This window comes from Pristiophorus japonicus, chromosome 9, assembly GCF_044704955.1.
Source record: "Pristiophorus japonicus isolate sPriJap1 chromosome 9, sPriJap1.hap1, whole genome shotgun sequence".
Lineage (NCBI taxonomy): Eukaryota > Metazoa > Chordata > Chondrichthyes > Pristiophoridae > Pristiophorus > Pristiophorus japonicus.
Window position 1 is genome coordinate 113410226 of NC_091985.1, and position 17924 is coordinate 113428149.

The 17924-nt window shown below is 45.7% G+C and overlaps 2 non-coding genes across 2 annotated transcripts; both read right to left on the reverse strand.

Annotated features, from left to right (window-relative positions):
- Positions 1-9828: 9828 nt before the first annotated feature.
- Positions 9829-10017, reverse strand: LOC139274202 (U2 spliceosomal RNA). The gene has a single exon (XR_011595415.1). It is a non-coding gene; the product is annotated as a U2 spliceosomal RNA (small nuclear RNA).
- Positions 10018-10485: 468 nt separating this feature from the next.
- LOC139274511 (U2 spliceosomal RNA) lies at positions 10486-10676 on the reverse strand. The gene has a single exon (XR_011595562.1). It is a non-coding gene; the product is annotated as a U2 spliceosomal RNA (small nuclear RNA).
- Between the last annotated feature and the right edge of the window lie 7248 nt (positions 10677-17924).

The window sequence follows — 17924 nt, forward strand, 5'->3', positions numbered from 1 at the left end:
ATACAAGACTTAAAAGAAACAAACGGGCAGGAAATCAAAACATTAGACCCAACACAAAAAAATCCTATCCCCAAACTACAGACATTCAACCTGGTGAGGCATCACACAAACACTAACAAAAAGAAGGCAGCTCTCCACATTTTAACCTAACAAACAGGGAAGACAACTGACCACACAGAGACAACACACCAGAAGAAGAAATAAGAACCATAACACAAGACAAAGCAAACCGTTAACACCTCATTAATGAGCTAAGCAACAGCTTTAAATCATTTCTCCTCTTTCCAATCCTTCTCTGTCTCGATTGTCATTGTGGAAGGTAAGCAGCTCAAAATCCTCCATAAACCCACTAGAAAATTATTACCGCCAAACCAATACTGGCACACAAAAGTTAAAATAATGTAAAAAACAAGTTACTAATAAAGTGTTTCCTTCAATTTCCCCCACCCACCCCCAACGCGATCGCCCGACACAGCATTTTTCCGTTTAAATAATTCAAGAACAAAAAATAACAAAATTCAAATGTGAAAAATAAAAGTCAGGACATCAGTGTGCACAAATTAACCCTCCCGAAATAATATAACAACGATTGAAATTAAACCAGCTCAAAAAAACCGAGGACGAATTCCTTCATGGGGACAAGATGTCCGTTCAAACCAACCTCCTCGACCACGACTCAAATCCAGCCCGAGGCTTTGAATCGGCACTAGGCCCCCCAAACACTAACAACGGATCGGACGGCCCACACGCTCAGCAAGAGCCACAAAAATGAAGGAGACTCCCCACACAACCTAACCAGTACCCCGCAACAAGGTACAGCCACGGAAAATTAAAATACATTCATGTTTTAAATCGGCAATCTCGGCAGTACAGACGGCCACAACAAACAGCGGCAAGCCACCGCTCGCCACGCTCCCGACAAATAAACATTTCCTTTCTCCAGCAGCAAATAACCGTAACAAACCCACCCAATACAACCAAAACATAACCAGTAAATTCACAAATTGTTCATTTCATCAAATCGGAAGCCACGGCCACGCCACGCTGTGACGAATCTGCATTCTGCCTGAAAACAGTTTCCGGGTCCAAAAGACGGATGGCGCGGGTTTTTTAAAAAAGGCTTTAACAATAACAATAACTCCCCAACAGATATCCCCAACGTCGAACACCTATAATATTATTAATAAATACAAAAAATCAGAACATCAATAATAACATTATTAATACGGTAAATACAAAAAATACAATTGACTTACAGTGGCTATGTTCCCGAACTCCATGAGAAATTAATTGAATACACAACAGGGAACCAACAACCCACATAACCATTTTTAAACAAAACCACCCAGCCCCCCCCCCCCCCAAAAAAAAACAGTAACTCTTCCGAACCCAATGCCACCCCAAACCTAATTCGAACTCTAACCCACAACCCTAACCCCAACCGGACCCCTAAAAGCTAAAATAAAACTAAATAAACAACCCACAGCATCCTAACCCCAACACCAACCCTAACCACAATCTCCAAAACTAAAATCATAACTCCCTAACCCTAACCAACGACCCCAAACCACAAAGACTCCAAGCCTAAAAGGAGAACGTCAAACCAATAACCGGAATAAAATTGGAGCAAGGCACCAGTGTCCAGGACGACACACAAAGCCACAGCAGCCGAGGTATAACAAATAGTAGACGGAGGAAAACCCAAACAACCAAAAAGAGTAAGCAAGAGCCCAACAGTGGATAGTCAAGGGGCAATTGGGGTGTGGTGGGGGGAGGGACTTAGCACAATCACTAAGGGGGTGGTACTCAGTAAGATAATGGGACTAAAGGCAGATAAATCCCCTGGACCTGATGGCTTGCATCCTCGAGTCTTAAGAAAAGTAGCGGCAGGGATAGTGGATGCACTGGTTGTAATTTACCAAAATTCCCTGGATTCTGGGGAGGTCCCAGCAGACTGGAAAACTGCAAATGTAACGCCCCTATTTAAAAAAGGAGGCAGACAGAAAGCAGGAAACGAGAGACCAGTTAGCCTAATATCTGTGGTTGGGAAAATGTTTGAGTCCATTATTAAAGAAGTACTAGTTGGACATTTGGAAAAGCATAATTCAGTCAGACAGAGTCAGCATGGATATATGAAGGGGAAGTCATGTTTGACAAATTTCCTGGAATTCTTTGAGGATGTAACGAACAGGGTGGATAAAGGGGAACCAGTGGATGTGTTGTGTTTGGATTTGCAGAAGGCATTTGACAAGGTGCCATATGAAAGGTTACTGCACAAGATAAAAGTTCACAGGGTTGGGGGTAATATATTAGCATGGATAGAGGATTGGCTAACTAACAGAAAATGGAGAGTGGGGATAAATGGTTCATTCTCGGTTTGGCAATCAGTAATAGTGGGGTTCCGCAAGGATCAGTGCTGGGACCCCAACTATCTATATTAACCACTTAGAAGAAGGGACCGAGTGTAACGTAGCCAAGTTTGCTGACGATACAAAGATGGGAGGAAAAGCAATGTGTGAGGAGGACACAGAAACTCTGCAAAAGGACATAGACTTGCTAAGTGAGTGGGTAAACATTTGGCAAAAAGTGGGCAAAAAAGTGATCCAGGTTTAAAATGCGGGCGGGGGCGGAAATGAGAGCGAGAACGTGATCTAGATGGTGTGTGTGTGGCAAGTGACATTATTGGACTGGACGAAATCCAGAAGTCATGAAACTGTCACTATTGACTTCATACCCAATAATCCTGTTAACAGTCCATGACACAACACACCGTTTATGGGCGACGGTAAAGTGCAAAAATTGTTGGGGTCAGATCATGAACCCGGTGGGAGGTCAAGAACTTGGGCAGGGTAGGGGGTGAGGGTTAGTCAGGACCTTATTTGGGTGGTGGGAGAAAGTCTGAACCCGCGAGGGTGAGCCCTGTCTGTTCCAAGTGAGCTCTGTTCTGTCTGGAGGAGGCACTCAGAATAGCTTGAATTAAACTTTGCAAAGTCACTGATTACATTGGTAGGGAGGATCTAATTACACATTCCAGAGAAACAGTAACCAAATTTTAATTTGATTTTACGTTTTTTAAGTTAATTTGTTTTAATTGCCGGTGCTTTTAGTGTCCCCCTTCCCTTTTATAGGGGGCACTGGGGAAAATTGTGAATTTAGTGCCCAAAAAAAAAAACCAAAAAAGAAAAACACAAAAAAAAAAGGGGGGGAAAAAAAGGGCCTTGTAAATGTCTGGAGTGTCACCCAGGTCGGGTGGCACCGTTTAATGTTTTTATGTTTTGCAGGTAAACTCAAAAGAGTTTCCAGAGAAACAGCTGGGTGTGTCTTGTCCTCCAAGAGGACCAATCAGCAATCAGGTCTTGTCATCCAAGGGGACCAATCAGATCTTTGGTGTTGCAAATAAACATGTCCAAGCTTTTTTCAGGTAGCGGACGCAGAAGGAAGTGCGGATGAGAGGGGGAACGGGAACGGGAATGGGAATGTGAGTGGAGAGGAGAGAGAAACAAGGATAGCCGTATCGGTAATTAGAACAATAGTGGTAGAGAGACCTCGTGAGATGGCATGGTCAACGGAGTGGCAATGATTATGGGTAGGTGTGTTTTATATGGAAGGAGAAGTTAAAGGAGGGCAGTAAATTCGTGAGGAGAGAGAGTAACTTGTGGCACTAACTGGCAGGAAGGACCATTGAGCAGTGCTATTTAAAACTCTAAAATACATTTCTTGCACAGCTTTTGATAAAAGACCCCGCCATTCTTCCTTGGGTGTAGCTCTCAGTGCCGTAGCTTTTCACATGTACTTCCTGTTTTGTTAAAATCTTTCCATTTTTTCAATGCTTTTTATTGCCGTATGTAAAAATCATCTACAGAAAATTTTACAGCATGGAAACAGGCCATTCAGCCCAACAAGTCTTTGAGGGCATTTATGCTTCACAAGAGCCTCCTCCCAGCTTACTTCATCTCACCCTAATATTTTTTAAGATGATTCCACTGATACTTCCGCTCTGTGTTTATTTTCCAAGCTCTCCCCTTTGTTTTGATTACATAGAATTACATAGCACAGAAACAGGCCATTCGGCCCAACTAGTCTGTGCTGGTATTTCTACTCCACACGAGTCTCCTCCCATTCTTCTTCATCTCAGCCTTTCAGAACATCTTTCTAGTCCCGACTCGTCTACTTTTCTTTTGAAAGCATCTAAGCTATTTGCCTCAACCACTTCCTGTGGTAGCACATTCCAGGGAGGGCAACGGATGTTTGCCAGACTGATTCCTCGGATGGGGGATGGGGGTGGTGGCGGTGGTGAAAATTGCCCTATGAGGAGAGATTGAGTAGACTAGGCCTATTTCTCTAGAGTTTAGAAGACTGAGAGGTGATCTGGCTGAAACTTACAAAATTCTTACAGGGCTTGACAGGGTAGATGCAGGGAGGATGTTATTCCTGCCTCGGGAGACTAGACCCAGGGCTCACAGTCTCCGAATAAGAAGTCGACCATTTACGATTGCGTGAGGAGAAATATCTTCACTCAGAGGGTGGTGTATCTTCGGAATTGTCTACCCCAGAGGACTGTGGAGGCTCAGTCATTGAGTATATTCAAGGTAGAGATCAATGGATTTTTGGATATTAAGGGAATCGAGGGATATGGGGATAGTGCAGGAAAGTGGAGCTGAGGAAAAAGATCAGCCATGATCTTATTGAATGTCGGAGCTGGCTCGAGGGGTCGATTGGCCTACTCCTGCTGCTATTTCTTATCTTCTTATCTGGGGAACAAAAATGAAATTGTTTTTTGGATCTGGGAGATGGAACAGTGGCTTGCTCTGTCGACACATCGACCTGGTATTGCAGTGCCTCTGGGAACATGCAACTTCGCCTCTCTGGGGTGGGAAGTTGTTGAAGAGAAAAGAAGAAAAAGGGTTTGCAGCTGCTTGACCGTGCTCTCCTTTCCTTCGTAGGTTGCTACTCGCCACAGGTCACTTCTCCTGCCGCCGGTGCGCCATGTTGCCGCCTTCTACTCAGCAAGGTCAGCAGCTGCCTTTGTGGTTTCCTTTCCGTATTTGAACGTGGGAACTTGTTCTATATAGAATCATGGGCTGCAATTTTGCCGTTGTTTAGTTGACAGGATGGGTGGTGGGTTAGTTGTGAACTTTAAAATGATTGACAGCGAGCCGGGAACCCGTTGTCAAAACGCGCACACCTGCATTTCCCGATGTCGGGTCTGCCAGCGCTGAGCAGACCTGACCGGCAGTGGCGGGGGACCCAATTCAAATCATTGGTGGCTTGTTTACAGCCACTTCACAATGCTTTTCCCCCCGCTTTTTGAATTGGACAGGTCGCCCACCGGTATCACCGCTGTGCTTAGTGCTCGTCTGTGAAGCTGAGGCGGGAGGTCACTGGCCATTGAATCAGTTGATGAGTTGACAGCTTCAAATGTCACGTCAAAGCTCCCAGCCAATTGAGAAATGTTCCCTTCTCTAAACTGCATTTCCAGTAGGGAGATTCAGAAATGCTGAAAGTCTTTACACGAGTTTCCATCCAGTCTGAGCTCATTACCTCTGCCACTATTGACAGATCGCTTCTGTCATCTCTACTTCACCTGCCATCTATTACATCAGCATGGGTGCACTTTATGCTGCAAATCCCCTGGGAGAACAGGCGCACCAACATCAGTGTCCTCGCCCAGGCTAACAACCCCAACATTGAAGCATTAACCACACTCGTTCAGCTTAGCTGGGCAGGCCACTTAGTTCGCATGCCAGATGAGAGACTCCCCAAGCAATTGCTCTACGCAGAGCTCCTTCATGGCAAACGAGCCAAAGGTGGGCAGCGCAGACGTTACAAGGACACCCTCAAGGCCTCCCTGGCGAAGTGCAACATCACCACTGGCACCTGGGAGACCCTGACCGAAGACCGCCCTAGATGGAGAAAATGCATCCGGGAGGGCATTGAGCTCTTTGAATCTCAACGCTACAAGCGTGAAGAGGTCAGGCACAAGCAGCGGACCGGAACGTGTGGTAAATCAGAACCAACCCCCCCTTCCTCTGATGAATATTTGTCCCACCTGTGACAGGGTCTGTGGCTCTCATGTTGGACTGTTCAGCCACCAAAGAACTCATTTTAGGAGTGGAAGCAAGTCTTCCTCGACTCCGAGGGACTGTCTATGATGATGATGATGATTTTAGACTCTCTCACCTTGCTCCTCAGAATCTGACCACGATCAGCCCCGACACTCGCGTCACCAGGCACACCGGCAGCACCAACAACAACACCAGCAACCTTCTCCGTAATCACCTGATGCTGCACAGGACAGAGGGCATCAGCACACGACCACATTGCTGCCAGGGATGGCCTCACCATGGCCAGATTTACTCCAGTATCCCGACAACCTCCTTGTTTACCGTAGCTTTGGCCAAGTCCTGTTCCTTGGCAAACATAGAAACATAGAAAACGGTTGCAGGAGTGGGCCATTCGGCCCTTCGAGCCTGCACCGCCATTCAATGAGTTCATGCTGAACACGCAACTTCAGTACCCAATTCCTGCTTTCTCGCCATATCCCTTGATCCTCCTAGTAGTAAGGACTACATCCAACTCCTTTTTGAATATATTTAGTGAATTGGCCTCAACAACTTTCTGTGGTAGAGAATTCCACAGGTTCACCACTCTCTGGGCGAAGCAGTTTCTCCTCATCTCGGTCCTAAATGGCTTACCCCTTATCCTTAGACTGTGACCCCTGGTTCTGGACTTCCCCAACATTGGGAACATTCTTCCTGCATCTAACCTGTCTAAACCCGTCAACATTTTAAACGTTTCTATGAGATCCCCTCTCATTCTTCTGAACTCCAGTGAATACAAGCCCAGTTGAGCCAGTCTTTCTTGATATGTCAGTCCCGCCATCCCGGGAATCAGTCTGGTGAACCTTCGCTGCACTCCCTCAATAGCAAGAATGTCCTTCCTCAAGTTAGGAGACCAAAACTGTACACAATACTCCAGGTGTGGCCTCACCAGGGCCTTGTGCAACTGTAGTAACACCTCCCTGCCCCTGTACTCAAATCCCCTTGCTATGAAGGCCAACATGCCATTTGCTTTCTTAACCGCCTGCTGTACCTGCATGCCAACCTTCAATGACTGATGCACCATGACACCCAGGTCTCGCTGCACCTCCCCTTTTCCTAATCTGTCACCATTCAGATAATAGTCTGTCTCTGTGTTTTTACCACCAAAGTGGATAACCTCACGTTTATCCACATTATACTTCATCTGCCATGCATTTGCCCACTCACCTAACCTATCCAAGTCACTCTGCAGCCTCATAGCATCCTCCTCGCAGCTCACACTGCCACCCAATTTAGTGTCATCCGCAAATTTGGAGATACTACACTTAATCCCCTCGTCTAAATCATTAATGTACAATGTAAACAGTTGGGGCCCCAGCACAGAACCTTGCGGTACCCCACTAGTCACTGCCTGCCATTCTGAAAAATACACATTTACTTCTACTCTTTGCTTCCTGTCTACCAAACAGTTCTCAATCCACGTCAGCACACTACCCCCAATCCCATGTGCTTTAACTTTGCACATTAATCTCTTGTATGGGACCTTGTCGAAAGCCTTCTGAAAGTCCAAATACACCACATCAACTGGTTCTCCCTTGTCCACTCTACTGGAAACATCCTCAAAAAATTCCAGAAGATTTGTAAAGCATGCTTTCCCTTTCACAAATCCATTCTGACTTGTACCTATTATGTCAATACTTTCCAAATGCGCTGCATCGTGCGATGTGTGACAATGTGCGCGATGTGATGTGCGACAACATGCGCGGTGTGTGATGTGTAACAATGTGCACGATGTGATGTGTGACAGTGTGCGCATTGAGTGATGGGTGACATTGTGCGCACTATGTGATGTGTGACCGTACGCACGGTCTGATGTGTGACAATGTGCGCACCGTGTGACGTGTGACAATGTGTGCGGTGTGATGTCTGATAATGTGCGCGGTGTGTGGGAATGTACACGCGTGTGATGTGTTACAATATACACGTGTGATGTGTTACAAAATACACAGATGTGTGGTGTGCTACAATATACATGTCTGTGATGTGTTGCAATATACACACACGTGTGGTGTTACAATATACACACGTGCTGTGTTACAATATACACACCGTGTGATGTGTTACAGTATACACACGTGTGCTGTGTTACAATATACATGTGTGATGTGTTACAATATACACGTGTTTTGTTATAATATACATGCTGTGTGATGTGTTACAGTATACACACACGTGCTGTGTTACAATATGCACGGCGTGTTATGTGTTACGATATTCACGTGTGATGTGTTACAATTTACACGCGTGTGATGTGTTACAATATACATACATGTGATGTGTTACACTATACCTACGCATGTGATGTGTTACAATGTACACAGGTCGTGTGATGTGTTACAATATACACATGTCGTGTGATGTGTTACAGTCTATACATGTGTGCTGTGTTACAGTATACACGTCGTGTGATTTGTTACGATATACACGTGTGATGTGTGACAATATACACTCACGTGTGATGTGTTACAATATACACGCTGTGTGATATGTTATATTATACACGTGTGCTGTGTTACAATATACACGGCGTGTGATGTTACAATATACACGTGTGCTGTGTGACAATATACATGTGTGACAGTATACATGCTTGTGACGTGTTACAATATACATGCGTGTGATGTGTTACAATATACACGCGTGACGTGCGACAATATACATGTGTATGATGTGTGACAATGGGCGCACCGTATGATATGTGAAAATGTGCGTGCCGTGTGATGTGTGACAATGTTTGCGCTATGTGCTGTGTTACAATATACACACGTGTGCTGTATTACAATATACACGTGTGTGATGTGTTACAATATACACACGTGCTGTGTTACAATATACACGCCGTATGATGTGTTACAATATACACACGTGTGATGTGTTACAGTATACACGTGTGCTGTGTTACAATATACACGCCGTGTGATGATATACATGTGTGATGTGTGACAAATACATGTTGTCTGTGAGCCAATGTGTGTGATGTTACAATATACACACGTGATGTGTGACAATATACACATCATGTGAGGTGTGACAATATACACGCGTATGGTGTGTGACAATGTGCGCGACGTGTGAAATGTGATAATGTACATGCGTGTGATGTGTTACAATATACACACATGTGATGTGTGACAATGAGCGCGCCGTGTGATGTGTGAAAATGTGCACGGTGTGTGATATGTGACAATGTGTACGCTGTGTGCTGTGTAACAATATACACATCTGCTGCGTTGCAACATACACGCGTGTGATGTGTTACAATATACACGCCATGTGATGTGTTGCAATATACATGCCATGTGATGTGTTACAGTATACACATGTCTGAGTCGTGACAGTGTGCGCCATGTGATTTTATAATATACATGTGTGTGATGTGTGACAATGTACACATCATGTGATGTGTGACTATATAAATGTCATGTGTCGTGTGACAGTATACACGCCGTGTGCTGTGTGACAAGATACAAGCGTGAGATGTGTGCAAAATCTTTGAAATTTGAGAGCGAATGTGCAGCAGGCTGTGTTTGGGTGTAGTCGGGTGAGTGAGTTGTGTGTGGAAATGGTGTTTGTTTTTTTTGTTGAATTGTGTGTGATGTAGAAATGATAAAGTGGAGGAGCTGTGCAAGCAAGCAATAATGGCAAGTAAAATGAGTGTGGCATAAAAAGAAAGAAAAAAGGAGATGTTTTGAATGAATCTGCTTTTAATTTTGAAATTCTCCCAAAAGGGAGGTGCACCGTTCCCAGAGACACTGCAATACCGGGTCGATGCGTGGAGTGGACGGAGCAAGCCCCTATTCCATCTCCCTGTTCCAAAAATCAATTTAATATATGGTCCCCAGATAGGGGACGTATCAGATATTAAACTGATAAGAACAGATTTTTTTTTCAAAATATACTTTATTCATAAAAAAATCTGTACAGTACATTAGGCACTTCAGTACATTTAGCTGCGGTCAGCAATCCCATACACTATATTTGGGTGCTGACGGCAGTTCTGTTCATTACATTCCTTGTTTTCCAGTTGAAGTGCAATTCGGTACAATAAACAGGATACATTGTGGTACATTGACACAAATGACGTTTCATGTGTTACGATACAGTACACGGAATGGGTGAAGGTATATTTACATTTTTCTTTTCAAACATGCATTTCGCAACAGACCTTGCATTGTACATGGCACGACATTGGTGTTTACAGATTTGGTGCTCTATGTACACAAAAAGTAAATTATGTACTGATTCCTGCCCCCGGGTTTTGCGTGGCAGAAGGGCTTTAAACTGTGGCCCTTCCCCACCGTGCCTTTGCGGCGACTGCATAAAAAGAAAGAAAAAAGGAGATGTTTTGAATGAATCTGCTTTTAATTTTGAAATTCTCCCAAAAGGGAGGTGCACCCTTCCCAGAGACACTGCAATACCGGGTCGATGCGTGGAGTGGACGGAGCAAGCCCCTATTCCATCTCCCTGTTCCAAAAATCAATTTAATATATGGTCCCCAGATAGGGGACGTATCAGATATTAAACTGATAAGAACAGATACTACACTTGATCTTAGCCAAAAGGCCGAGAAGCGATGCCGCGGCGGCCCAAACTGTTCTCAGCTCCCGTTTGCCCTCCCTTTATTGAGTCAGACTGACTGTGCCCAAAGACATATAACTGTTGACTCTTTCACTGTTATTTTCTAATTGGAACAGATTAGTTTACAGAAGTTGCCTTTTTCCCTTTTTCAGTGAAACTGCTTCATAGATATGTAAAGTGACAGTATTCCAGCAATCAGATGGAGAGGGTTGTGCCTATCCACACGTACGTCACTGTCAGAGGCTGCGATGCAACCAAAACGTTTTCCAGCAGCTGCTTGAGTGACAATGCAACAACCGACTGGTGAGGTGATCTGGCTTCATAACTGTACACACGGGGCTCAGTTTTGGCCAGGAGTTGCTCTGTTTTTTTTTTGGGAGTAACTTGGTTTTTCTGGCGTAATTTCAAAATCCCCATTTCCCCAATCAATTTGCACCAGTGTAACTCAGTTAGTTACGATTCTTTTAGGTTCGTTTTTTTTCCAAAAGAGGGCGCTACCAGCCACCTACGCCAGTTCTGCCCATTTAGGCAACTTTGGCCAGCTAATAGTTACTCCAGCGTATGTGGCCACTTCAGAAAATCCTTGGGGAGAGTTAAAGAAATCGGCGCAGGTCTGGGAATTAAACATACAGGGGTATCTGACAATTCGGAAGGATAGACAAGAAGGGAAAGGAGGTGGGGTAGCTCTGTTAATAAAGGATGATATCAGGGCAGTTGTGAGAGATGATATTGGCTCTAATGAACAAAATGTTGAATCATTGTGGGTGGAGATTAGAGATAGTAAGGGGAAAAAGTCACTGGTGGGCGTAGTTTATAGGCCCCCCCAAATAATAACTTCACGGTGGGGCGAACAATAATCGAGGGAATAATAGAGGCATGTGAAAAAGGAACGGCAGTAATCATGGGGGATTTTAACCTACATATCGATTGGTCAAATCAAATCGCACGGGGTAGCCTGGAAGAGGAATTCATAGAATGCATACGGGATTGTTTCTTAGAACAGTATGTTACAGAACCTACAAGGGAGCAAGCTATCTTAGATCTGGTCCTGTGTAATGAGACAGGAATAATAAACAATCTCCTAGTAAAAGATCCTCTCGGAATGAGTGATCACAGTATGGTTGAATTTGTAATACAGATTGAGGCTGAGGAAGTAGTGTCTCAAACGAGCGTACTATGCTTCAACAAAGGGGACTACAGTGGGATGAGGGCAGAGTTAGCTAAAGTAGACTGGGAACACAGACTAAACGGTGGCACAATTGAGGAACAGTGGAGGACTTTTAAGGAGCTCTTTCATAGTGCTCAACAAAAATATATTCCAGTGAAAAAGAAGGGCGGTAAGAGAAGGGATAACCAGCCGTGAATAACCAAGGAAATAAAATTAAAAACCAATGCGTATAAGGAGGCCAAGGTTAGTGGGAAACTAGAAGATTGGGAAAATTTTAAACGACAGCAAAGAATGACTAAGAAAGCAATAAAGAAAGGAAAGATAGATTACGAAAGTAAACTTGCGCAAAACATAAAAACAGATATTAAAAGCTTTTCCCGATATATGAAATGGAAGAGAGTGACTAAAGTAAATGTTGGTCCCTTAGAAGATGAGAAGGGGGATTTAATAATGGGAAATGTGGAAATGACTGAGACCTTAAACAATTATTTTGCTTCGGTCTTCACAGTGGAAGACACAAAAACCATGCCAAAAATTGCTGGTGACGGGAAAGGAGGACCTTGAGACAATCACTATCACTAGGGAGGTAGTGCTGGACAGGCTAATGGGACTCAAGGTAGACAAGTCCCCATGTCCTGATGAACTGCATCCCAGGGTATTAAAAGAGATGGCGGAAGTTACAGCAGATGCATTCGTTATAATCTACCAAAATTCTCTGGACTCTGGGGAGGTACCAGCAGATTGGAAAGCAGCTAATGTAATGCCTCTGTTTAAAAAAGGGGGCAGACAAAAGGCAGGTAACTGTAGGCTGGTTAGTTTAACATCTGTAGTGGGGAAAATGCTTGAAGCTATCATTAAGGAAAAAATAGCGGGACATCTAGATAGGAATAGTGCAATCAAGCAGACGCAGCATGGATTCATGAAGGGGAAATCATGTTTAACTAATTTACTGGAATTCTTTGAGGATATAAGGAGCATGGTGGATAGAGGTGTACCGATGGATGTGGTGTATTTAGCTTTCCAAAAGGCATTCGATAAGGTGTCACACAAAAGGTTACTGCAGAAGATAAAGGTACGCGGAGTCAGAGGAAATGTATTAGCATGGATCGAGAATTGTCTGGCTAACAGAAAGCAGAGAGTCGGGATAAATGGGTCCTTTTCGGGTTGGAAATCGGTGGTTAGTGCTGTGCCACAGGGATCGGTGCTGGGACCACAACTGTTTACAATATACATAGATGACCTGGAAGAGGGGACAGAGTGTAGTGTAACAAAATATGCAGATGACACAAAGATTAGTGGGAAAGCGGGTTGTGTAGAGGACACAGAGAGCTGCAAAGAGATTTAGATAGGTTAAGCGAATGGGCTAAGGTTTGGCAGATGGAATACAATGTCGGAAAATGTGAGGTCATCCACCTTGGGGGAAAAAAAACAGGAAAATGGAATATTATTTGAATGGGGAGAAATTACAACATGCTGCGGTGCAGAGGGACCTGGGGGTCCTTGTGCATGAATCCCAAAAGTTAGTTTGCAGGTGCAGCAGGTAATCAGGAAGGCGAATGGAATGTTGGCCTTCATTGCGAGAGGGATGGAGTACAAAAGCAGGGAGGTCCTGCTGCAATTGTATAGGGTATTGGTGAGGCCGCACCTGGAGTACTGCATGCAGTTTTGGTCACTTTACTTAAGGAAGGATATACTAGCCTTGGAGGGGGTACAGAGACGATTCACTCGGCTGATTCCGGAGATGAGGGAGTTACCTTATGATGATAGATTGAGTAGACTGGGTCTTTATTCGTTGGAGTTCAGAAGGATGAGGGGTGATCTTATAGAAACATTAAAAAAAGTGAAAGGGATAGATAAGATAGAGGCAGAGAGGTTGTTTCCACTGGTCGGGGAGACTAGAACTAGGGGGCACAGCCTCAAAATACGGGGGAGCCAATTGAAAACCGAGTTGAGAAGGAATTTCTTCTGCCAGAGGGTTGTGAATCTGTGGAATTCTCTGCCCAAGGAAGCAATTGAGGCTAGCTCATTGAATGTATTCAAATCACAGATGGATAGATTTTTCACCAATAAGGGAATTAAGGGTTATGGGGTGCGGACGGGTAAGTGGAGCTGAGTCCACGGCCAGATCAGCCATGATCCTTTTGAATGGCGGAGCAGGCTCGAGGGGCTAGATGGCCTACTCCTGTTCCTAATTCTTATGTTCTTATGTTATGTTCTTATGTTCTTCTGGTACATCGGAAGCCATTCGGCCTGGGATAGGGGCGGGAAGGGAAGCAGAGAGGACCTGCACCTAAACCATCAAACCATACAAACCACCAAACCTTGCAAACAAAAAGTTCTAAGAATTCAATAAGAAATAAAAAATTGAAATAAGTCCTACCTTCACCTTCAATCTCTGCCCGGGAAGGCAGCGGGCCGGCCGGTGCGGGAGGCCGCTCGGCCTGGGCTGGGGGCGGGCCGGAGAACTGATAGTGCTCTTGCCTGCCAATGATTTCTATCAGTTCTCCGGCCTGCCCCTCGCCCTGGCCGAGTGGCCTCCCGGTGCAATCGATCGCTTAGAAATCGTACTGGGAGGCCCCTCGGCCTGGGCTAGGGCGAGGAGCGATTCAACTGGCCGGCATCGGGGCCTACAGAGCGGCTGCAGCAAGCAAATTAACAGAGAGGCTGCAGCAAGCAGACGGCTGGGGGGGGCGTGGTACGATTCAACTGGCCGGCATCGAGGCCCACAGAGCGGCTGCAGCAAGAAAATTAACGGAAAGGCTGCAGCAAGAAAACGGAGAGGCTGGGAGCGAGGAGCTACTGCGCATGCACGGACATCACCAGCGGACTCCACTGCGCATGTGCAGATCTCCCGGCACAGTTTTCTGCGCAGAACGCTGGCTCCAGCCCTGACTCGACTGGCCACGCTGCGCGACTACAGGGAAGAGGCCGGACAGCGGCCAAAGTGGCAACAACATTTTTCGGCGCACCTTGGAACGGAGTAAAGCGGCACAACTCCGGTAAGTGCGCCGAAAAACGGGCTGGGCCAAATTTGAGGCCACGGAATGGGAAGAGAAGCAAAGCTGAAATCGGAAAGCAGAATGTTAATTTTGAAGACAGAGGAAACAAGGGCTAGAAAATAGACAACAAGGGAGTTTGGCAGTGCTAAATGGTATATACTTTAATGCAAGGAGTATAGTGAATAAGGCAGATGAGCTGAGAGCACAGATAGACACTTGGGAGTATGACATTATAGCTATTACTGAGACATGGCTGAAAGAAGGACAGGTATAGCAGCTCAACGTTCCTGGTTACACAGGTTTTAGATGGGATAGAGAGGGGAGGGACAGGGGGTAATAAATGAGGGGCGGGGGACGGCAGGGTCGCAGTATTGATTAAGGAAACAATTACAGCGGTGAGGGGGGGATGATATGCTGAAAGGATCGTCAAATAAGGCCATATGCAATGAATTGAAGAACAGTTCTCCAAACAGTCAGAGGGAGATAGGGCAGTAATCGTAGGGGATTTCAACTCCCCTAATATTAACTGGGATAAAATTAGTGTGAAAGGTATAGAGGGTGCGGAATTCCTAAAATGCATTCGGGAGAACTTTTTTCATCATCATAGGCAGTTCCTTGGAATCGAGGAAGACTTGCTTCCACTCTTAACATGAGTTCTTAGGTGGCTGTACAGTCCAATACAGTTTCTGTCACAGGTGGGACAGATAGGCGTTGAGGGAAGGGGTGGATGGGACTGGTTTGCCGCACGCTCTTTCCGCTGCCTGCGCTTGATTTCTGCATGCTCTTGGCGACGAGACTTGAGGAGCTCAACGCCCTCCCGGATGCACTTCCTCTACTTAGGGCGGTCTTTGGCCAGGGACTCCCAGGTGTCAGTGGGGATGTTGCACTTTATCAGGGAGGCTTTCAGGATGTTCTTATAACGTTTCCGCTGCCCAACTTTGGCTCGTTTGCCGTGAAGGAGTTCCGAGTAGAGCACTTGCTTTGGGAGTCTCGTGTCTGGCATGCGAACATTGTAGCTTGCCTAGCGGAGCTGATCAAGTGTGGTCAGTGCTTCAGTGCTGGGGATGTTGGCCTGGTCGAGGACGCTAACGTTGGTGCATCTGTTCTCCCAGGGGATTTGTAGGATCTTGCGAAGACATCGTTGGTGGTATTTCTCCAGCGACTTGAGGTGTCTACTGTACATGGTCCATGTTTCTGAGCCATACAGGAGGGCAGGTACTACTACAGGCCTATAGACCATGAGCTTGGTGACAGTTTTCCTCAGACAGCCAAAGGCTGCATTGGCGCACTGGAGGCGGTGTTGGATCTTGTCGTCAATGCCTGCTCTTGTTGATAGGAGGCTCCCGAGATAAGGGACGTGGTCCACGTTGTCCAGGATCGCGCCGTGGATCTTCATGACTGGGGGGGCAGTGTTGTGCGGCGAGGACAGGCTGGTGGAGGTCCTTTGTCTTACTGATGTTTAGCGTAAGGCCCATGCTTTTCGTACACCTCAGTAAATACGTCAACTACGTCCTGGAGTTCAGCCTCTGTGTGTGCGCAGACGCAGGCGTCGTCTGCATACTGTAGCTCGACGACAGAGGTTGGGGTGATCTTGGAACTGGCCTGGAGACGGCGAAGATTGAACATGTTCTATAGTTTAGTTCCACTCCAGCCGGGAGCTTGTCGACTGTGAGGTGGAGCACGGCAGCGAGGAAGAATGAAAAGAGGGTTGGGGCAATGACGCAGCCCTGCTTGACCCCGGTCCGGGTGTGGATTGGGTCTGTGATGGATCCGTTGGTAAGGATTACGGCCTGCATGTCGTCACGGAGCAGGCAGAGGATGGTGATGTACTTTTGGGGACATCCGAAGTGGAGGAGGACGCTCCATAGACCCTCGCGGTTGACAGTGCCAAAGGCCTTTGTAAGATCGAAGAAGGCCATGTATAAGGGCTGCCGCTGTTCCCTTCATCTTTCGTGCAGCTGTCGCGCTGCAAACATCTTGTCCGTTGTGCCCCGTAGGGGACGAAATCCGAACTTTTTTAGCCACTATGTAACAAGCCCAAACAAGGGAGGGGGTGGTTCTGGACTTAGTTTTAGGGAATGAAGCTGGGCAGAAGGAAGGGTTTTCAGTGGGAGAGCGTTTTGGTGCTAGTAATCATCATTCAGTTAGATTTAGGTTAATTATGGAAAAGGAGAACGATAGACCAGGAATAACATTTCTGATAAGAACATAAGAAATAGGAGCATGAGTAGGCCATGTGGCTCCTCGAGCCTGCGCCGCCATTTAATACGACCATGGCTGATCCAATCATGGACTCAGGACCACTTCCCTGCCCGCTCCCCATAACCCCTTATCGGTTAAGAAGCTGTCTATCTCTGTCTCTGTCTTAAATTTATTCAATGTCCCGGCTTCCACAGTTCTCTGAGGCAGTGAATTCCACAGATTTACAACCCTCTGAGAGAAGAAATTTCTCCTCATCTCAGTTTTAAATGGGCAGCCCTTTATTCTAAGATTATGTCCTCTAGTTCTAGTCTCCCCTATCAGTGGAAAGATCCTCTCTGCATCCACCCTGTCGAGCCCCCTCATAATCCTACACGTTTCGATCAGATCATCCCTGATTCTTCTGAATTCCAATGAGTAGAGGCCCAACCTGCTTTCCTCATAAGTCAACCCCCTCATCTCCAGAATCAACCTAGTGAATCTTCTCTGAACTGCCTCCAATGCAAGTATATCCTTTCGTAAATATGAAAACCAAAACTGTACGCAGTATTCCAGGTGTGGCCTCACCAATACCCTGTATAACTGTAGCAAGACTTTCATGCACAAGTACCCCCAGGTCCCGCTGTACTGCAGCACTTTGCAATTTTTCTCTGTTTAAATAATAACTTGCTCTTTGATTTTTTTTCTGCCAAAGTGCATAACCTCATACTTTCCAAGATTATACTCCATCTGCCAAATTTTTGCCTACTCACTGAGCCTGTCTATGTCCTTTTGCAGAGTTTCTGTGTCCTCCTCACACATTGCTTTTCCTCTCATCTTTGTATCGTCAGCAAACTTGGCTTCGTTACACTCGGTCCCTTCTTCCAAGTCGTTAATATA